Source organism: Protopterus annectens, chromosome 6.part0 (genome assembly GCF_019279795.1).
Source record: "Protopterus annectens isolate FY-2018-M chromosome 6.part0, PAN1.0, whole genome shotgun sequence".
Taxonomy (NCBI): Eukaryota; Metazoa; Chordata; order Ceratodontiformes; family Protopteridae; genus Protopterus; species Protopterus annectens.
The window spans coordinates 1,720,279,583-1,720,303,661 of NC_056737.1; the positions used below are offsets into that span (position 1 = coordinate 1,720,279,583).

Consider the following 24,079-nt stretch of genomic DNA (forward strand, 5'->3'; position numbering starts at 1 on the left):
TATTGTAAAAAACGCCCACACAGATGAGCAGTTCCCCAGATATTATGTAGATCACATGTCTGAAAAATTTACTGTAACATCAAAGTCGATATGAACAGCTAACAGCCATAAACAGATATGAACATTTATTGTCGTTACTCAGATATAAAATCTTTAATATGAACAGTCAGCCACTAAAACATTTAAATACTTTAGCTGTTCACTGTAAAAGCAGATGAACAAACTTACTGGCAGTCTGCACATGGGAAGGCAAACCCCTGCCATCTTGCTTAAAACTTTTCTCTTCTTTTAGTAAGTTTGTGCTATACAATGTTTAACTTTTAAATATAGCCTCTGACACTTATCTAGAAGCATCAGAAAATTAAAAGGTTTATGCCTTGTAACAGAGGAAGGCCTAGAGTGGGTTGCAATGATTAAGTGATTAGATAATTTAAATAGGCAATCGCAGGGATTTTTTGTTTTGATTCTGGTCTTTGTTTACATTTTTAGTATGACTTTCTGAGCATGTTCCAGCTTTGGCAGGTGGGTGGTTGGGGGGGAGCTTACAGGATGTTTCAATGGCCTTAGTCAAATTCCATCTCAAATTGCAGTTGTACTCAAAACAGCTCTCGTCAAGTCCTCCATTAATCTCAAATGAGCTTTTTATCCTCAGAGGAAAGTACCTCACTTATTACTGCCTTACAGGAAAGCATTTGAGCTGTGCAAGGCTAAAACATTAGTAAACAGAGCTTGCACTTCATTTCATTTCATATTTTATTTTATGCAGATTTCTGAATGTTTGCTAAGTGCTATGATGTTATGCATGACTACCACTTGCTCTGTAGAAAGCATCAGAATGATGCAAGTTTTGAACAGTAGTAGAAGCAGTCTTCATTTTTTCATGTGCCGTTTTTTTGATCTCTGAATACTAGCCAAGTGTAATGGTTTTATATATTTATGACCTAGTGTAAAAAAGAAAAAAACACCATATGTATGTTGTTTGTCTTTTCGGCTTTTCCCGGTTAGGGGTCGCCACAGCAGAACTCCGGTCCGCTAATGATTGACAGTAGATTTTTATGGTGCCGAGTTGCTAGCCTGAGGCCCAACCTTCAGCAAAGGCACACCCATTCACGCATGTCTTTCGTAGGCCACTCGACCGTGGGGAGGACATGCAGACTCCACACAGAAGGCACTCCGGCCAAGAATCGAACAGGGGAACCTCTTGCTGTGAGGCAACAACACTACCACTGTACCACCGCGGCTTACCAAGCACCATATGTATAACTCAAGCAATAGATTAATTTTAAACAATGAAGTCCAAAACTTACTGTCACAATGGGGGCTGTATAGTACGACAACCTATGATAGTTATACATACTAATTCTGAGATTGCTTTACTATAGAGTAAGGTGACTACATCAATAGACTGCTAAGATTTAGTATGATTAGACTTAACTGTACTCTTTTGACTATACTGCTCGTAGTTACACTATGCAGAATAAATAAAAGAAATAAAGAGCTGCTCAACTAAGATAAGCTTTATGACAAGTTCATAAAAAATAAACACTGAGAGTCTTGCCTAACCACCCCTTCCTCAAACATGCACAAACATGTAAGAACCTTTTTGTTTCCAAGTGATCGGGGACTGAAAGCTTTGACAGGAACTGAATATTGTTAATTGTGTTCACCAGAGGGTATGAAAACAGGGCTGCATAAAGTAAACTGAAACCAGGAGTACGGTTGACGATGATGTGGTAAGTGTGTAGTGATTGTCACAAAAGGAGCTATTGCCAGTTTAGCTATCTGGAATTTTGTAAATAATTATATGTTATTTGTGAATATTAATATGATTTATATAGAAGTGTGACATAAGGAGATACTGACAGCACAGCTGTCTAGAATTTTGTAAATAATTATATGTCAGTTGTGAATGTCAACATGATTCATATGCTAGTGTTACAAATGTATTAGTCAGGTATGTTATGTATATATATTACATTGCTGGTAAGGAAGGGTGTGTAAAAAGCGTTTGAACAGTACTGAGCTTAAAGAAGTATCTGCAGTGTACCCTACTGGAAAAGACCAGAAATGTATATAAACTATTATAATTGTGTAAATATATATATTTTAACAGTGGGAACTGGCACATAGAAGGTTAACTTGCAAAACTTCAGTAAAATAATTGAAATTAAATTGTTTTATAACTATGCCATAAAAGAGTTGTTACCTTTCAGTTTCAGTGTAGCAAGAAGACAGGATGTCTAAAACTAGGGAGCCTTCTGCATTGTTTTGTAAGTGTTTTATTGTTTATTGTGTATATCAAACTGCTGGTACAGAAGGGTGTGTGAAAAGGGTTTGTACAGTACTGAACTTAAAGATGTATTCACAGTGTACCCTACTGGAAAAGAACCAAAATGTACATAAACTATTGTAATTGTGTAAATGTATATGTTTTAACAGTGGGAACTGGGACATAGAAGGTTAACTTGCAAGACTTCAGTAAAATGGTAGAAATTAAATTGTGTTATAACTGTGCCATAAAATAGATGTTATCTTTCAGTTTTAGTGCAGCAAGAAGACAAGATTGTTTTGTAAGTGTTTTATTGTTTTATATCTTCCAGCAGTTGCAAACATCTGAAGGCTATGTATTTTCACAGAGAGATGATAAATGCTGACAGTTTCTAGCAATGGTTGTTTTGAGCCTGGGAACTGAAGTCAAGTGACAAAGAGTGATGTCATGCTGCAAGTATCTCAGCAGTAATATTTGATATTAATTGAAGAACTCTCTGAGAGAGTAACTGGGCATTTCTGTATTTGTCTTTGACCTGACAACAACATCAGCTAGAAGAAACCGAAAGTTCTTGTTTATGGAAATGGAGATCAAGATACAAGCAGTGAAAATGTTTTAATCACTTTAGTTTTATGTACAGATCAGACACATTTGTTATCAACCAGAGAAGAAGTTGCAGACAGTAATTAATAAAGAGTTGAAGGAATTTATCTGGTAGGGGAAGATGGCAAGGGTCAGGTGGGATAAGCTGATCCTTCCAATAGAACAAGATGGTTTAGGATTACCTGATTTGAAGGGATAATTTAGAGCAATGCAGTTAAGTCTTGCATACGTAACACAAGCAGTGAGTTACACTTCAAAGTGGAAAGGGATGTTGATGAATCAGGGTGGAAATAAGAACAGAGAATGGGATTTTTGATGCAAATCCTTAGGATAACAGCATCCATATAAAATATTATATTTCTAAAGCAGCAGAATATATTCTAAGAACTAAGCCAACACAAGAATTGAGAAAGGAGGTTTTGCTGATAGGGATTACTGCAATTAGGGGTACAGAGAATAGTCAAGGTGGGATGGAATTTACTGGAAAAAATGGTAAAGGAACCAAGATATTGGGAACTAATTACTAGAGAGGGAAAGGTAATAGAATGGGAAAAGGCCAAGAAGACATTTGGACTGCAGGCTAGAGAATGCCTTCTCTGTCAGAGAGTGTTATCTGTGTATAGGTAAAGAGAAAGGGAAATGGAAATCCTAAGTGAAAGACCTACTATGGTAGAGATTTTAGCTGAACCTAGAAAATATGCTGCTGTTTAAAAAGGGATAATTAGTAGGGCATATAAAATATTGCATCATAACAATAGGAATCAATCAGAGGAGGTAAGAAAAGATTGAGAGATTGTATAAGCAAATCACAAGGACACACTCAATCGGAGGACATATTTATGCCTCCGAAATATGTAACAAAATATAGAAGATTTAGGATTTTTGCTTGGAAATATTTACATAGGTATTTTTATATGTCAAGCAGACTCCTAAGAATTTTTTTCCCCAGATAGATGCCAAATGTTAGAGGTGTGATATGAGTGATGGGGAAGAATGAAGTAATTGGGAACATATGTTTTGGGAGTGTAATGACTTGACAGACTTTAAAAATTCAGTACAGAGTACTCTGTTAGAAATATTGGGTGAAGAAATGGGAGTGACTAAATAATTATTTTGAGCTAGGATACAGGATCTAAATTGTCTAGATATAGTAAGGCCTTGTTAAGTTTAATTCTGTTAGCTGCCAAAAAAAGCAATTACTAGAAAATGTGAATCAAAGTCTAAACTAACTGTATTTGAAGTACTGAATACTGTAACAGAGTTAAAAGAAATAGAAGGAGGATCTTTAGAAAAGGGTAGAAGCAAATTACACAGTAAAAAAACAGAAATTGTAGAAACAATAAATGCAGAATAATGTTTTGGACTATGGGTAAGGTTTAAGAGATGACAGAAATTGAAGGATTTATGTAATGTTGGATTGATAATACTTATACAAAAGAATATATATGATATATAATATTTGTAACTGGGAACATGTATTATACAAATATATGTTTGCCTATGTTTTAATTGATAAGTCAATAAAGGTGTTGAAAACTTAATGTAAACTCGTACATTGTCTTCAGAATTTCAGATTGGTTATCCAAAAGTTCCCAAGTTGCAAAAGTTGGTGGTACTCTCCATGAACATAAAATTGTAACTATTGGAGGTTCCACATTAATCAATGCTGGGCTCTCTCATGTTTGGCATTTATTTTGCTGGCATCCATGACAATATTCCAGAAGTGTGGTTAACCTAGTTTGTTGATGTCTGCAAACTGGGCACTGTTATCTGCTCATCTACTGATACTAAATAATAGCGCTAAGTGTTGGAATGTACACAGTCTCAAGGTAAATGGAAAAAAGTGCAATGTAGTAGCCAGAAAAGAGTTATTCCTCTTCTTGTGCTACAAATGGTATTGTTCTTCAGATAGATATGGTCATATGTCACTTGGGTACTTATGAGTACTACACTCTAATTCAATCATATTATTTCCATCATAGTCTGGAAATTCTTTTATTTGGCCAAGTTAACTTCCAAGGGGATATCTTCAAGATCCAAAGATGTAATCATTCCAGACTGCTCTTCCCTTACAAGACACATCTTTGAATACAGTGACCAACCACCCCTTGGTATATACAGATCTAAGCAATGGAAAAGCTTCAATAATTTCTAACAAAAAATAAATGCCTTAAATTTTTCAGCTATCCAGATAGATTAGCTAGACTTTTCTTCTACTCAGTAGCCTACCAGCTACTCTGAGGCGACCTGTGTCTTGCTTTTTGAGCCATGATTTATCTGATCTTATTTGATCTCCCATTTCTTCAGAAAACCAGTGGATCTACAAATACCTACACTAGGGCATTATGGATGTAAATCTATACCCACAGATAAACAAGCCTCCTATTAGAAAAAGGTTCCTAACTCATAGTATTCCCAGCCTATAAAATAACTTAGCACTACAAGTTAAACAAATTAATTTAGCTATCATTAAAGCTACTCTTGAATGAATGGTAGACACAAATTTGTACCTGGAATAGGATGTACAGCCCTAATAAATTTGAATGTTAAACACTGTTAAGTATTTGAAAATAGTGACAAGAACTTTTAAGTGTGTTATTTATTTGTTAACTGGGCAGTCCCACTAAACAACAGTGTCCCTTTTCAGTTGTGACACAGAAGCAAAGTCTGTTTAGGAGATTTGCTGAGAGTCACAAAGTAGGTAACTGGAGGCTGAAAGAATCAAACCCTCTACCCTGAATTACGGTAAGTAGCTCATTAATAACTCAGAGCCTTAAACACCATGCTGACAGCCAAAGGATTAAACCTGGGAGCAGTGAAGTGGGAATCACTATGCTGACAAGATGAATACCATCTGACTATAAGCAGTCAGAGTCCTGTAGTTTAGCCCCTTTGATCCGTCTGCTATGCAGATGGTGTTGTGTTTGTGAACTGCATACCATAAGGAGGAGGGTCACTTGCATTTGCCTCCATACACAGAGTATTCTGGAAACACAGTAGCGTGAGACATCATACAGAGCCTTACACCACTGTGTCTGTGAATCACACAGGACTTTAGTGTGCCACTCTGTTGCATAAGAGCCCTGCATCTTGGCATGCACTGCATATGAATAGTGCCGTGATAAAGCACATAAATGACAAATCTGCTGTGTTTATATATGACACTGGATCAGACATAACATAATGTCTGACTCTGTGCTCAGAAATGTGGCTTTAAAATTAAAGCTAAGTGAAGCTACATGCTACTGTTATATTCTGTTGATATGCTAAAGTTTTTATGCCAAATTTTGTTCCAGTGTGTCAACAAAATTAACATATATAAGCAGCTTTCTCTGGCAGTAGTTGAGCAACCTCAATTAAAGTAACCTAATACACTTGTAAGAGGTTTGAGTGAGTCTATGAATAAGTTTAAATGAATTAAATCTGTTAAGCTAGAAGACAGCCACACCAGAAAAGGGTGGGTGTAAGGCTGCAGTACATAGTCAACATGACAAGCCCACATCAAAGACATGGGTCAGTCCAAAAGTGCAACAAAATCATTCCCATTTGCAAAGGAAATCAAAATAACTGTCTGTTCCAGCAATATCTCTTAACCTCCAGACATTGAAAATAAGAACAAAGGCCCTTGAAACGTAGGTACCTCCAGCAAAAAATGTGGATATCTACTTAGCATAAAATTTGAATACCACATAAAACAAAGCTCACCCCCTATCAGAAGGAATGTGGGATACTACCCAGAAACACATGCTTAAAAAACAGAGTGACAAAACTGATGAAAAATATAAACACATTATCTAAGAGACAATGAAAAAATATGTGCACTTTGTATTGCAAAATTCTACAGCACAAGGTAATTTATTTTTGCTTATAAAAAACAGAGAAGCAAGATATGTGTCATCATTCTTTAAATTATTGGTGCCACTAGTATGTTGGCCATATAGCATGGTTTTCTGTGCACCAGACAACTTCAAACATCATATGTGATTGGGGGGGGGGGGTCAGAAAATTATGAGAAGGGGTAAATCAAGCCTAAAAATATGGCCATGCCTCCAAAAGTAGAGACATCCTGTACATGGGTAAATCAGGCCTGAAAATATGAACTTCCTCTAAAACAGGGACAGTTAAAAAGTCTGGTTGGATCAAATGCATGATAAAATAAGCTGGAATTAAGCACAAAGGCAAATGAACTAGACAAAAAGAGTTTTAAAAGATTTTTAGACAAAATACTTTGGGAAAAGAGACACAGTAAAATATGCCAGTAATATTAGCATTACTGCAGGTGTAGAAAGGCACAATCCAATGTCCTCAGACTAAAAACAGATGTCATAGCAAACTATTCTGATCTGTTTAATAATCTAAGATGGACAGATGTCCTAGAGAAGTATTTTGATGTGTTTGATGGTCTAGGATGCACAAAAGCAAAGTACCATATTAAATTATCACCAGAAGCTATGCTAGTTACACATGATCCACACAGAGTGACTATCTCTGTGAAAGAAAAGATAGACCAAGAGCTTAAATGTGTCCAACTGCTTAGGGCAATAAATAGGAGGAGCCTACTGAATGGATTAACAGCATGGTAACTGTTGTGAAGAAAGATAACATTTGGATCTGCACAAGATCTTAACAAATACAAATATCCTCTCAATGATGAATGCTTAGGGATTTTGACAAATCAAATTATTTGAAGCAAACCCTAAGTTTTTTACCTTCACTACATCAGTGAACAAATATTTGGGGGAGGGGGGGGGTCTGAAATTACCATTTAGCATTTTATCAGCTCCAAAAGGCTTTCAGTGCGCTATATAGCCTATATGATTGAAGCCTGGAAAGAGTTGTAAATATAATTAATGACATTTTGTGCTGAAGACTAAGCTGCAAGACAGACTAAAGTCACAAGGTTTTAAACTGAACATAGGAAAGTGTCAGGCACTGTGCAGTGGTTCAATGGTTACTGCCCTAATTGAACAATATGAGTGCTAATTGGTAGCACATTATCTTCTCCTATTCTTCCTACTGCTGTTATTACCCTAGGCAGGATAACCTTTCTACCTCTTTTCATTCCTCCAACATAATGTTGTATTCTGACTGTATTCATATACTCATGATAGGCCACAAAACTGTTCAGATACAATTTATTTATTTTATTTATTTATTTCAGTTTGTTAACTGGGAAAATCCATTGGGCCAAGGTAACCCACATTCAATGGAGGCCCAAGAAGAAAAGCTCCAGACAGAAATACTAGTAGACTATAATATAATAACTAGTACAGCATATAAGAGAAACAAATTAACTGAAAAGAATTTAAATATAAGAACTAAGTCAAACACTTATAGATATTTACAAGAACAAACAAATTAATGCTTATTTAGTACATCATAATTGTAGACAAAAGAATTTAAGCAAAGGCAGAGTTTAGAGTAGGATATAAAAGAGATAGGTGTCAGGATTCAGGTAGGATGAGTGCAGGAGCATTCCTAGAGAGAGGAGAGATGAGAGTGGATTAAGGTTTTAAAGGAAGGGAGATTTTGGGTAGTTGTAATGTGAGGGGGAAGGGAGTTCCATAATCAAGCAAGGGAGAATAATAGTAAGAGTTGCCCTGGTGAATGTAAAGGTTTGTAATGTTCCAAGAGGTTTTGATTTGAGGATCTAAGTGTTCTGAGTGGCTGGTGAAGTTTTAAGGAAGAGGATAGTGATGGACAGCTAGAGGGTTTAAAAATGAGCTTGTGTGCTACTGTTAGTTGAATGAAAGTTAGATAGCCTGGGAGTATCAACCAGTTTAGTGCATGGAGGGAATTACAATGATAAGTGGAGAATTTGGATTCTGTGACAAACTTAGAAATGTTATTATAGCATGAGGATAGTTTTGATTTCAGGGTTGATTGGAGATTACTGAGTAGTGGTGCTCCATACAAAAGGGAGGGGATAAGGTAGGTAGAAGATAGGAGTTGTCTGGATGAAAGAGAGAAGTAGCTTCTGTGTCACTAAAAATTTCTGAGTTTTTGATGTTTTTTTTTATATTGGTTTGTAGGTGGACGTCAGACTTTAGCTGGTCATCAATAAGGATGTCCAGAAGTTTTGCATGGGGAACTATTTCAATAGATGTTTTGTTTAGACTGAGTATAGAGAAGGATGCTTTGTCAACAGCAGTATGTCTAGAAGGAGTAAAAATCATTATTTTGGATTTGGCGGCATTAAGGGCTAGATGGTTGTCAAGCATCTAGGACTCAGTGGAGGAGAAGGCCTCTTGAGTAAGGTTTGTTAATATGGGTAGAGTTTTAGCAGAGCAGATGATAGTGGAGTCATCTGTGTATTGCACAAGTTTAGCATTGGTGATCTTTTGGTGGAAATCATTGATAACAATATTAAATCGTAAGGCCTTGGATAAGTCTAGGAGGAGGGTAGAAACTATGTTACCAGAGTCGCGAGCAGAGTTGATGATTTTGAGGAAGGAAAGGAGGGCAGTGGTGGTGCTATGACCTGGTCTAAACCTGTGTTGTGTAGGAGTCAGTAGTTGGTTGTCAAGTAGGTAGGGTAAAAGTTGCAGGTGAATACATTTTTTGACTATCTTGGAGACAGGGGCCAGGATAGCACGTTGGATATAGAAAAGTTGCGACCTCATTTGTGGAGGGGGATGATGAAAGCTTTTTTCCAGAGGTGTGGTATGTAGGATTCCTGGATGGAGAGGTTTATAAGGATGCTGATGGGGGAAGGGCTATGCCATCAGTGGCTAGTTTGAAGAAGGTGGATGGAATTTCATCTGGGGCATTAGAACAAGGTTTTAACTTTAGTAGGAGCTTTTAGGAGAGTTATTGGAGGTTAAATCCTTGGTTTCAGATATGTTGGGGGGATATTATTAGGGAAAGATGAGGTGAGTTTGCCTATGGAGTCAATGAAAAAGGAATTGAATTGGGTGGCTAGGTGGAGGTCAGGTGGGTCAGGGCAGGGGTTCTCTTGTTTGTCTGGAGATAGTATTGATGCAATGCTATTTCAAATATTTTTTGGGTTGGTTTTATGGTTATTTTTAAGTTTAAGATAGTAGGATTTACGGTCGATGGCTATTTGTTTTTTTACTTGATTTCAGAGTTGCTTGTATTCGGCAAGAGTGTTGGGAGTTTTGAATTTTTGATAGTATTTCTAGGTTTTGTCTCAGAGATGCATAAGGACTTTAGTGTCTTTGGTTAGCCAGGGGGCCATTTTGGATTTGAGCCTTTTGGTTCTGCAGGGGGCAAAACTATTTAGTAGATCAGTAAAAACTGTACTGAAGTGTGAGACAGCGGAGACTAAAGGAAGGTACTTTAGAGGGTTCCAGTTTATCTGCTGTAAGGCATTAGATAAGATCTGGGAGTTGACATTTTGCATAGCACGGGTTGTAATGTGTTTGTGCTTAAGGAGGAGGGGGAAGGGGAATGGTATATGTAGGCAGGGAGATGGTCACTAAGGGAGTCGGGGAGAGTACCACTATCAGAAATTCGGGTTGGGTGGGAGACTAGTATCCAGTCAAGGATGCTACCTGTGGTGTAATCTTTATTTGGTCTAGAAGAAGTTTGGATTAGCTGAGTGAATTGATATAGGTTAATACTTTGAAAAGGGTTTGATGAATCAATGGAAGACTAGTTAATGTTGACATCACCTAGGATTATTGTCTCATTATTTATGTTGGAGGTAAACCAGGCAAGAATATTTTCCAGAATAGGGATGTTGTTACCAGGTGGTATGTACAGGGAGGCAATGCATAAATATTTGTTGTTGTTAACTTTGAGAAGGGTCAGGGTTAGTTCAGCAGTGTCAAATAAGGGTATGGGCTTAGTATAGGGTGTCACTGTTAAGGAGGAGGAGAAGAGTAAGGCTACTCCTCCACCTTTCTTTTGGGATCTGTCACTTCTTATGAGTTTATAGTTTGGGGGTGTTATTTCGGTATCTGTTATATGTGAGTGATATATAGTATATATATATATATATAGTGATATATATATATATATATATATATATATATATATATATATATATATATATATATATATATATATAAAATGAGACACAACCAAACCATTTCCTTATAACACTAGATGTGAAAAATCTATTCACATCAATACCTAATGATATAGGCATACAATATGTTAGAGAACTTTTGGTAAAGGAGACTTCATTTATTAATGAAAGAACCATATTGGTTTGTCAGTTATTAGAATCCATACTTTCTAATAACATCTTTTTATTTGGCGATGTATGTTATCTACAGAAATGGGGGGTGGCCATGGGCACCCGCTGTGCAAATACATACGCCAATCTGGTGGTATACTGGTGGGAAAAATTACATCTGTTTAATCATGAAATGTTTAAGTCAGTAAAATATTACAAATGCTTTGTAGATGATATACTTATCATCTGGGAAGGCACCATACAATCTTTTGACTTGTTTCTAGAGTATTTAGAGACTACTACTACCTTCCTCAGGTTTACCAAAGAATATTCATCTACAGAAATACATTTTTTGGATGTTACCCTTAAAGTTACAGGAAAAGGCACCATTGTCCCTTCTCTATATAGGAAACCGGTGTGGAAAAATGCCATCCTAAGATACGATAGTATGCACCCTAGACACACTTTTTATGGCATAGTAAGAAGTCAATACACAAGAATTTCTAGACTTTGCACTGAATCTGAAGATTTAATGAGGGAAGCAGACTTTATGGAAGCAATATTTATAAATAGAGGGTATGAATTAAAAATGGTGAGGAGTGTGAGACAAGATATTCTGGGTGATACCGATTCTACACATGTTGAATATATCGCTTCACCAATTAGAAAAAAGTATTACAAAAGTTTCAATAGAGTTAATAATAGGGACAATTTGATCAAATATACTATCAAATATACTAGTGACATAGATAAAGTACAACAAATTGTTCTTAATAATTGGAATGTTCTCACAATGTACACACACATTAGAGACATTGTGGGTAATAGACCCAGGTTCCTGTACAGGAATAGTAACAATCTAAAACAAATTTTATGCAATGATCATTATAGTAAGAACAATCATTGTAACACTGAAACCAATAGATTATTGACTCCGGGAACTTATCCATGCCATCAGTGCAATAGGTGCAGCTACATTACAAAGACACAGACATACAAACATCCTCATATTGACTTTACATTTATTCCGAGATTTTATGCCAACTGTAACACTACCAACCTCATATACCTTGCAACCTGCAAGGCTTGTCAAGCCTTTTATGTAGGATTGACAAAAAGAAAACTACGAGATCGTATTTACAATCATCAATACGATATTCGCAAGAGCGATGAAACAAACGCACTAGCGAAACATATTTTAGAGCATCCTACTCATAGCTTTAGTTTTAGAGTACTGCAGGTAATACAACATAACAAAAGAGGGGGAGACTTGGATAATGAGTTGGCAAAAGCGGAATTAAATTGGATAATAATATTAGCTGCACATTTGCCACCAGGCATAAATAACTATTTATCCATTAAACCCATTTTAATAGGGAGAAAATGATAATTCATCTTTACTATATATTTTTTGATGCCATATGATTTATATAGTTATATAGCATATAGCGAATACATACATTAACATTGATTATACATAAGGACTGACTAATATAACATCTTCAGTCATATATTAAATAAATGGTTATCTTTTACTCAAATGTTTTATTAATTTATATATATACATGTACTACATAGTTATTCATATATTATAGATATTACATATAGTTATCTAATGAATACTCAGCTAGATAGATTTTCATATTTTTTCTGTTTTTTCTGTTCTTTATTGTTTTTTATTTGTTTTTTGCTTTTAGCAAAATGTTTTGTTTCAGGATGTATATATATATATATACACTGCCATAAATAGCAAATTTATTATTTAAGAGTACCTAAAGTTGTATATTAACAGTGTATACAGACATTAAGTATTTCATGCTTTTATATTTAGGTATATTTTTAGCTTTAAATATATATTTAATAAGATCTAAAATAATTATACAATAAAATATTTTTATAATTAACATAATTCAGAACAACATAATGTTGTATATTGACTACCAACGGATATATTCTGTCATATGACATAGATTTTATTAATTAGTTCATTCTATATTGAGATATTTTGTCATAAAAAATATATATATATATTATTTCTTGTCATTACATTTTGCGTAATTATCTTAAATGCGTATTAGTCATTGTTTACTGAAGTTTCAGTGTTTTCCAAGCAGCACTTCAAATGGTTGTAATAGGTATTGCAAAATATTTGATAGTAGCACAACACTATAATTAGTTAATTGTTGTGAAGAGAAGAATTTTCCTGCGCAATCAAGTATTTAAATGCACATCAGTTTTTATTAAAACTATCTGAAGAAGCGTAGGTCACACTACGCGAAAGCGCTCATCATATGTTTTTTATCTCTAATAAATCGATTTTGGATTTTATACTGCTGTTGCTGTCTGAGTTTTTACGGAACTAGAAGACGCTGTACATCGTGGCTAGTACTCTCACTACCTTTTTCCTATCTTTTATATGTTGCTTTAACCAGGTTTCTGTGATAGAAAGAATATCAGGTTTGTTGAGGGATATCCAGGCATGAAAGGCAGGTATTTTATTACAAAGGCTCCCGGCATTAAGTGTAGCAAGGAGAAGAGATTTGTGAGGGAGGGGAGAATTATGTGAGGTTGGTTTAGAAGTGGAGCTAAGTGAAGGCCCTGGATTAGGGTGTATATCTCCAGAGTGGAGGAGGAGGGTGACTAATTTAGAATACAGTAGGGATATGTATCTCTGTTTTAAGGGGTTATAGATTTGGGAATTGGAAATTAATGAGGGTAGCTTGGTAGGTATGGGGAAGTGGTTTACTAGGAGTAGAGAAGAGTTTCCTCTGAAAAAGAAAATATGCATAATTGTTATAGAGGTGGGAAGAGACTTGGGTTGTTGAGGGAGAGTATATTTAACATATATTGAAGTTGTGTGAAAGGGAGGGGAGTACTGGAACTATGGGAGACTAGTGAGGTTGAGTAGGTAGAAGAGAATGAGGATTTGAAATAAGGATAGTAGAGCATTAGCATGTCTTGTTTGCATGATAGGTGTTAGATGAAAGTCAAGTGAGAGGGATATGTAGAAAGAGAGGCCGCTAAGAATGGGAGAGGTGTAGTACAAAGGTTATTGTATGGGTGTGAAGACAGGGATGTTGCAGGGTGAAGGATGGGGTGAGCAGAGGGCAGTGGGTGGGAGTGAGACAACAGGGTGAAGATAGTGATAGGGAGTAGAAGGAGGGAGGGGCCAAATGTGATAGGTAAGTTATGTGGGAGTGGTCAGATAGGTATAAAGATAGACATGTTGGGGCAGGTGGAATTTGGGGGCAGGGTAGGGGAGCAGAGTGAGCCCGTAGGGCGAATGGAGCAGGTAGAGCCACAAAGAAGTGACGAGTACAGAAAGTTATCAGTGACTGGAACACCTAAAATTAAGATGGGCAACAACTGAGGTGTGAGTTAGGGTAATTGTAGACAGTTTTAACATAAGTTTTTCAGCCCAGGAAAGTAGCGAGCAAGTGTGGTAGTATGGAATGGGGGAGAAGAAATTAAAATTACTAATGTATTATAGAGGAGATATTGGAAAAAAAGGTATGGTGAGCGAGTGTTTGTAGTGGTGTATGTCGCCACCTAGAGCTGAAGGAGATGGCAGACAGATACAAAGGAGAGTCTTCACTAATAAAAGTAAGCTTAAGATCTAAGCAAAAAAGACAAAAAATAGAGAGGGGAGAGTGGCAAATGGGCTGCAGTAGGCTGCTGTCACGCACACGGGAGGTAAAATCTAATTTAATAAACACCAGCTTTAACTAAGAGTTCCAAGTAGAGTCTTTAGGTTACATACATTGTGCTTTCCTTTTCTGAGAATAACTAAACTGTGGTAGAGTTCACTGGTGCCTTCCGTACCTAGCAGGGAGGTAGTCCTTGATATTGTAAAAGTGGGGAAGTGGCAGACTGTAAAAGAGAGAGAGAGAAAAGTATTATTTAAGCTGCATGGCAGAACAGGGGAGGTAGGAGGTGGAGAGAAAGTTTAGAGAGGTAGGAGGTGGTGAGAAAGTTTAGATAGTTAGGAGGTGGACAAAAAGTTTAGAGAGGAAGAGGATGAATAGTAGAAAAGCAATGCTCTTTAGGCCGTGAGACCCCCAATGCACATTTTCCATAGAGCCCAAGGAGAGTAATAATCCCTCAAGGCTAGTTGAGAGGTCAGCGATAAACTACTCTACAAGTACAGAAACACTTGTCAGCACATGCGACATCAAAAATAACAATTATGCAAGGCAAGAATCAATACAGCAATAAACTGATGCAATAGTACATGAGGCTGTATAGAAATGGGTTAGGCATAGGCAGGCATCATGAATAGCAAATTAAGTTCACTGTGTTACTTTAATATGAAACAAGCATCAAATCACAGCAGATTATAACACAGTACTAGCATTAACTAATTGTGCATGCAGTTAAAATTAAGTCTGCAGCAGCCAGTTTTGAGACAAATGTCTTTAAGCAGGTAAGTATGCTTGAAATAGCTGTTTCAACACTGTCGTTATGCCGAGGCAGACAGTATTTGTATTTCTATACTGTTAATGCAATAAAAGCTTATTCCAATAAAATATAGGTAGATGAACCAATTATATCACCGCTAGGCAACTGGAGAGGGGCTGAAGTACCCGCTCGACAAACCAACAATATTAATTATTCCATCTGCTTTCACAGTTAAATTACAATTTCTAAGGTTCCAAAAGATAAGTTTAACTGAAAGGTGGTGCTAACCTACCAGGAGGCAGGTCGAGCAGCCCAACCGCAGGTCAGTTTCAGAGGGTTGTGGATGTCTAGTCTAGATTCCAAAAAATGGCACCACAGATAGCCCTGGCCAGAAGTAAACACCAGGTGGAAGTTAGCTTAGGGGGAGGGGATTGGCTAGAGAGGAATGATAGGACTAGAGAGGGGGGAAAATGAGGGAATATGAGCCACAAAGAAGTGACGAGTACAGAAAGTTATCAGTGACTGGAACACCCAAAATTAAGATGGGCAACAACTGAGGTGTGAGTTACGATAATTGTAGACAGTTTTAGCATAAGTTTTTCAGCCCAGGAAAGTAGTGAGCAAGTGTGGTAGTACGGAATGGGGGAGAAGAAATTAAAATAACTAATGTATTATAGAGGGGATATGTTTTCCTGAATGACGTTGATAAATTATTTTACTTGTTCTTTACAATGGTCATGTGGTTAATACCAGTAAGTCAAATGTTATGGTCTTTGACAGTACCATAATGATTACTTCTTCTCCATTACTAACACTAACACTTAAGGTGCAGAGCACTCTTAACTTGTAAATATCTAAACATATATCTTGACCTCATTCTTCGTCCATTATGTCTTTCTTACCATCTCCAGTGTTATATTATAATTAAAACTGTCAACCAAATGTACTCAACTCATTTCTTCTGTAACAAAATGTGGTAAAATGAAAAACTTACTCTTTCATAAATCAGAATATTTTCTCCCTTTATATACTCAATAAAACTCCTCAAATACCCAAAATTTGAGAAAAAACTTCCTGCTTCATGATTTTACCTAACCCCTTCATTCATCACAGGACATTGTTCTTTTCTAATCATGCCCCTAACATCTCGAAAGCAGACATTTTAATTTTATTCATAAAATCCTTTGTCTGCATTTCTGTCCACCATTAGCACTCAAAGTACAATTTTTGTCATCCTCCTATCCACTTGGAGACAAACTTTCAGGAGCTCCTTCACTCTACCATCTTCTCCTCCATGTCTTTTCTACAAAACAAACATTCTCCAAACCTACCCCTGCCACATGCAATTCAGTACCCCCTCACATAAGATCATCTGAACTGTTACAGATTAGTTCTTTTCTTTCCTATACCTAAAAGGTTCTTAAAACGTAACTGTTTTTAATAAATAACCTCTCTCACCCATCTTTTCTTACTGTAATCTTAGCCTATAGTTAGCAGTCCACTGAATTAACTATTAACTGGTCCACCCAACTCTTGTTAAATACCATAGCAATGCACTACCTTCTCTTATACTCTAACCAGTCATTTCCCTGCCCACTTATACTATAAACATAGCAACACCACCTATCTTACTATGCATACTCTTTCTATTATCATTGCTTCCCTCTTATGCACTAATCTCTAGTATTTGCCTTCATGTCTTTCTCTTAGTCTTTCCTTGTTATCTCCTTTCTTTGTCACTGTAAAACCTTATTTCTCAATCTAATTCTGTTTATAAACAACGTCATTGTTTATGTATATGCTGTAAATCATTGCAAATAATTATAAATAGTTGTATAACTGGACATTCCCACTCTCATTAATTTCTCAAAACTTCTAGGCAATTCTCTGTTCAGTCTCACAGCACAGATGGTCATTTTATGCTTATACCACTGTTCGGTCTCTTGGCATCACTACTTTATGTCGTTGTATTGGGCATTACGTTTTGACTCTTCATTTTAATGTGTGCTGTTGTTTTTACATCTGGCCTGGATTGTGGCTACAAAGGGTTCTCATTCTGGTTTACTAATCTGATTAACACACATGAAACAAACAAACAAATAAAAATGCCTATATATGTTTGGGCTCACAATGTATGAGGGAATCAAACGTAAGTCATTTGGTACTAGTATAACAGACATGCAGGGAACTCCCTTTTCTTTTAAACAGAGAGATAAAAGGAAGCATCTCAATTTATGTGGGGCAGTGTCCTCTTCAAACAAAGATCACTCTAGCTCCCTAGAAAGCTTTAGGTTTAGTTATGCAACAAGAGATGCCCTGATTACCCCAGAAACTCCTTCAAAGTGTACTTACTGCTTACTCCCTTAACAGCGTCCTATTACAAACAAACAAAAATGGCCATGCTCCAAAACCATAGAGGGATAAAACCTTTACTAGGTTCACATGACCAAGAACAATGAATACCTTGCACACTTGATGGAGCTGACTGGAGAGGATGGATGTGCCCATCCTGGGAGGAAGGGAAGCAGTCTAGATCCATCCATTGCCACAATCCCTCAGACAAGGGGGTGGGGTCATTGCTTCAGGAGGAAATCCTTGGAGTGTGCATTCAGCCACCAAGCTTTGTCTGTATTAGCTCTCGTTATGAGTGCAAAGGAACATGCACCTACTCTGGGCAAATCATTGTACTCTCCATAGTGAAGTGGACCATACATTTCCCAGCTAAGGGTTGCATTAGTCTAAATAAATATACATACCCATTACCAGGATGCATATGAAAACATACACCACTGCTGAGGGTGACTGTATGATGGCATCCCCTGGTCATCTTTCACCCTCACTGTAGAATACCTAGGATGGAAGAACAAAGTGGCAAAACTAATAAAGGAAGTATTAATGCTTGGTAGTCACAGCAGGAAAAGCACATAAGGAAAAAGGAAAGGAAAAAAGAGAAATTACAAGGGCTTAAATAGTAACGTAGGTATTCAGTGCTTTTGACCGCAAATAGTTTTAGAGTACAGTGTGTTGAAACCTCTGACGTCCTGTTTTTCTGGTCTGAATAAAGGCTGTCCAGTGGACCTCAATCAAAATGTAGACATTTGTCAAAAAAGAATCAACTCTTGTCACTGTTTTACATCACTGATGAACATCTGTGTATTTATTTATTTTTTTCATTTGTCACTGGGGGGAGGAATGCTGACCCAAAGGATCCTTTTCAGTTATGATGTGGGCCAGTGGTGATACTTAATTACAAGTACATACAACACATATGCAGCAAACAAGAAGTTACATACAAGAGTTAAGATACAAGAAGACAGAGTTATGCATGCTCTAGTCATAAAATTGTAAGTACAAAAGAATTATAGATGCATACATCAGATGCAGAACATATGTAAGTCACTTATAATATTATCTGCAATATAACACTGCAAAAATTGAAAATGTGAATTATATAGATGTGTGCTAAGTAAGATTTAATGCTGGTACTTGAAACACAACCATCAAAATAAATTAAATAGACTGGAGAGTTACAGACAGTTTGAATACAATGCTGACAAGGCAGACAGCTGCTTAATAATCTAATTTCTTTCTGCTGAGCCTCAAGCTGGAGGACAGTCATATAATATAATGTTTTAATGATGATATTAGTAATAATAGTAGGGCAGATTCAATAAATACTACACAGTCCACTAACACTGTGTGTGTGTCGCAGTGGTTTGTATTCAGTAAGTGGCTCTACACAGTGTGTAGAACCGTACAACTACTGTAAACACCATGGCATGCTATTTACAGCATAAGTCATTGAATTGCATGCTAATTAACCAATCCAAGATGGAGGAGCTATTCAACAACCTATAAAGCACCCATGTAGACTCATTGCTGGTTTTCCCTGCGAATTCCAAAACTTACTGGAATGCAGCCACAGAAAAGAGTCTACACAGAAAGAATGTTAGGAGCTGCTGTTGCTTTAATTCATGTGTATGTGCAACAGGCTGAAGTCTATGATGCTGCTGCTGCTAATAGACCACGACCAAGAAGGAGAAGAGTTTTCAGACCACGGTTAACTTATCAAAATCTGTTTGAGGTGGAAATTGTAGAGCACTACAGAGTAGATAGAAAAACACTACAGGAACTCTGCAACCTCTGTCATTCTCAACTCAGACCCAGGGCAAACTTGATATAGAAATCAATGCACCACTCAGGGAACAGGGAAGGGTCTACATAAATAGAAAGGGTTTCCACTCCATTAATTTCCAAGTCATGTGTAATGCTAAGGGAATCATCCTGAATGTGTGTGCTGTCAATCCAGGCAGTTAAATTCACATATCCAACACACCTCCCAGCTGTATCATATGCTCACTAGGGATGATATCCCATAGGGTCATTTACTGGGGGGGGGGGGTGCAGCTTATGAACTAAAATTGTGGCTGATGACACCCATCAGAAATGAGCACACACCTGCTGAAGAATGCTATAATGAGGCACACACTCAAACCACGAATATCATAGAGCATGTGTTTGTCACGGTTTTGGTGCTTAGATACATCTGGGTTAGTCCTGCAGTCCAATCCATGTACATATACTGAAATCTTCACCATCTATGCCATGTTTCACAACATCATCCTGAGAAAACAGCTTGAGTGGGATCAACATGGGGAAGGTGCATACATCCCACCACCAATGGCAAGGTCACCACAGCCACACACAGGTGAAGAGTCAGAGGGGGATCCAGCAGCTGCTGTGGGTATAGGCAGACATAGGTGTGCTTAATATGCCCTTGCATTGGCTAACAGGCAATTCATAGCATACTCACCACCACCTAAGGGGCTAAAACCTTCATCCTATGCACATACATATAGTAACATTGATGCCAGGCAATGCTTACAACCTTTACCCACCAATGTAATGACTGTGTACTAGCATCAGACAGATGCAGCCCTGAATTAAAACTGTAGCAACTGCTGGATTTACAAGATAACTGCTGAACCTGGAGTATTAAAACAGAATTGTGTAATAATACAAATGAATGGCATATCCTTGCATGTTGTTACTTGGTAAATTAGGTAAATAAAAGTTGGTTGATTTGTACAGCAATGACTTTAACATGTGAAAACTTAGATGTATGTGAGTACATGTGTCTTTTATCAAGTAATAGGCCTCAGGCATCAAGGGTGCAGACATTCATACCTCTCAAAAGTACTGGTGGTCACCAAATGTCCTCACTTTGGCCTCATACATTTGTACTGGAAAATCATTAGAGAGAGAAGTTAGAAAGTAACGAGACATATTTCAGTTTTAGACTTCACAACCCTCAGAAGATTCTTAAAAATACCAATGCAAAAACAGTTTTGATTTTTTCATATGTCAAGCAGGACGGGAATACACACCTAAATGATGGCCACCATCATTGTCATACGTTACCACTTGATGTCAGCATATGATAATGATGGTGGTCAAACAGAGGCACAATCTAGGGCTGCAGAGTTTGAATCTGACACTGAAGGTGACATTCAGCCATCTCCTGTAATTCCAACAGAAACAGGCAGTAGGCCTACAGCAATCCATTCCAGAGAGCCCTCAGATATTGGACAGATGGTGGGTGAGACACTCAATCAGGGTATTGTAGTTACTGTGGCTTCAGAGCCTGTTGAATCTGGTCACAGCCAAAGTGTGGGCAAGGTGCCACACAAGAGGGTAGCTAGGGTGCTCAGAGGAGGCTTGCTGTCCTTCCTCCACTATTCAGGTGTGTCTTCCCGTCCTGCTTGACATATGTTTATGGCCGTCATGGAGGTGCAGGTACATTCCAATAGGTCCTCCAGAGAAATGCTTAGGTTTGTAGATCTGGCACAGGCTGACATGCATGACTGCCTCCAATATGTTGTGAATTCAATGGATCCGATGAATGACACATTGGAATATGCAGTATCTGTGATCATTCATCTGTTGGGAGGGGAAAGGCATCCACATGTGCATAGGTCAGCCACATCATCTGATGTCAGACATGTGCCTGTGCCTGATAACATTCCCACAGTGGCACTACTTCCACTGCTCTGTCAGTGGTTGAGGTGTCCACACCAAGACATGGCAGGCCATAGGGTCATCAATACTGACATAAAGAAGTTTGGCTTACTATGTGCAGATGGTTGTAGGCCTGCTATGCTGGATAGGCCTAGAAGAAGCTAAGCAAAAGTTAAAGACACCATTATCACAATGAACAGTAACACAGGGGTTTAAAACAATTTGCCCTTGATATGTCCCTGACACATCCACCCCAAGCCCATGTGTAATCAACCGGAATGTATTGTTAACTGTATCAATCTACAACTATCCCCCAAAAGAAATTTAATGTTAAACAGAAGTTAAGTATTGCTGTGAATATTTTACTATACAAGAAGTATTTAACAACTGAAATAGGTAGGCCTACCTGGAAGCTTCTCCTGGGACACACTTGTCTTCCCTGATACAGCAGCACCAGTGTCAATGACTTGCTGTTGTGCACTTTCCAGTCAGTTGTTTGGATCCCTGACAGTGTGAAGCAACTCTTCATTTGGTGTCAGTGGTGGGTCTGTAGCAGCCCCCCCAGCAGTAGCTATCCATTTGTGGGCCACTGCAGCTGTTCTCTTCTGGGATGATGAAATCATGTCAGCAGCCTATGGCGTACCTGATCATATGTCCTGCTCTAGCCACCTACTGTGTTCATATCAGCCACTATTTGCTGCCAAATTTGCATTCTGCCAGACATGTCTACACCTCCCCTCTCAAGCAGAAAGGCACCATGTCATATAAATTATTCCACAGTGACTTCATTCTCAGGGTCACTAAAGGGAGTTTGTGGGGATTGAGACAACTGGGTGCCATATTCCTAGGTGACATAAAACACAAAAGAAGGATAATATATATAAGTATAACATAAATAAAAGCCCTGCCTAAATATAACACATAAAAGGTAGTATTTTATTATTACCCACTGGAGAAATATAAAACAGTCAAGATATTTAACTATAAAAAATGAATTGTGTGGTTGTAACATATTACAACCACACACAAAGCAATGTTGGATCGAAAACAAGAAAAGCAACAATAGCAAATCTTGTTTATGCAAACACAGAAATGTAAATTGGCTCCCCCACCCCCTAAAAACAGACAAATGACACATTTTGCTAACAAACCATCAGTGAAATTCTAAAAGTGCTATCAAATAAACTGTCCCTAAAACATGTGCACGCATTTAACACAGCCATCACTCTCATAGAGGTGTCTATGGGTCATCCTAGAAGGCTAACAGCCCTTTGTCATTGACAATATATGGTATTTACATTTCACAGAAATAACAATAGAAGAGTGTAAAGAGAAATACAGTTGTAACTTCAGCACTGGTGATGCCAGTTAATAAGGTTGTGCATGTGAGAAAGTAAGATGCCCTGTCAAACATGCTTATGCCATCAGTACACTTCTAAGAAATGCATACAGATAAAAGTAGCATTTACTATACATATATATATATATATATATATATATATATATATATATATATATATATATATTTACAGATTTTCTTACTAACATTTCAGCATATCCAGTATATAGCTGAAAAATGCAAGCATACCATATCAAGATCACTAGTCTTCTGTGGAGATAAATCCCAAAGTAATATCTTCTTCTGTGTTATCCACATAAACAAGTCTCCTCACCTTCAGGTTCCCTTTTTATAGTGCAGATTCAGGGCTGTGAGCATGCTGAAGATGCAAATGAGGTGTGAACTCATTAGAATTGCTGAAAACCAAATACCTAGCTCTGTGTATCAGGGGTAAACATAGTACAGGCACTCCCTCAGTATTTGTTGCAAATGGATTACAATTGTGAATGATTACTTGAGGGAGAAGGAAAATACAACAGCAATGCAGATTCCTCTACCTCCAGTGGGTGTGTCAACTAGGTTAGACTTACAAAGTATGGAAGTAATTGTATAAGGTTGTAAATCTAATCTAGCGGCACACATTTCACATTTTATGTTCAGTAACACCCAACTTCCTTTAATTTCTTGTCAATTGTATATTATTCCCACTAAGTATCATCACACATTTTAAGGACAATGATACACTGAATACTTGAGTGTATCCTATCCAAAACTGTTAAACATGAATCTTACGTTGCCTTAAACTGATCTATGTCAACCTTCATACCTGATATGTTAACTTGAGCTAAGCATGAATAATATGTTACTTAACTATGTTAAGTCTGTTACTCTCTATGAATGTGAATGCCTCTGTATTGCTTATAATGATTAGCTGAATTTTAATGTGGAGCTTTTCTCCCTGGGCCTCCGCTGAAAATGGACAAGCATCCAGTTGGATTTTCCCGGTCAACAAATGTAAAATAAAATATAAATAATTGTAGCATTGATTATTTAATAGATTTCTTTTCTTCAGTTCACCATATTTTCCCTTTTTTAAATGCCATTGTATGAGCTGTGTGAGGCTTAGCGCAAACAAGGGAAACAGAGAAACACAATGAATGTCAGGTTTAGCTGTGCTTATCTCATCTGCATGCTGTGTAGCAATGCACAAACCTGGACTAGTGGCCCATACAAGAAGCAGACAGAACACCTGCAGACAGGGTGTAGACAGTGTAGAGGTCAAAAAAGGATACATTGTTGCAGTTTTTAA

The 24,079-nt window shown here is 37.4% G+C and overlaps 1 protein-coding gene across 4 annotated transcripts in view; it reads right to left on the reverse strand.

Moving 5' to 3' along the window:
* LOC122804909 (integrin beta-2-like) overlaps window positions 1-24,079 on the reverse strand; it is a 1,526,426-nt gene that overhangs the window by 711,032 nt on the left and 791,315 nt on the right. The gene's annotated exons all lie outside the window — the stretch shown is intronic.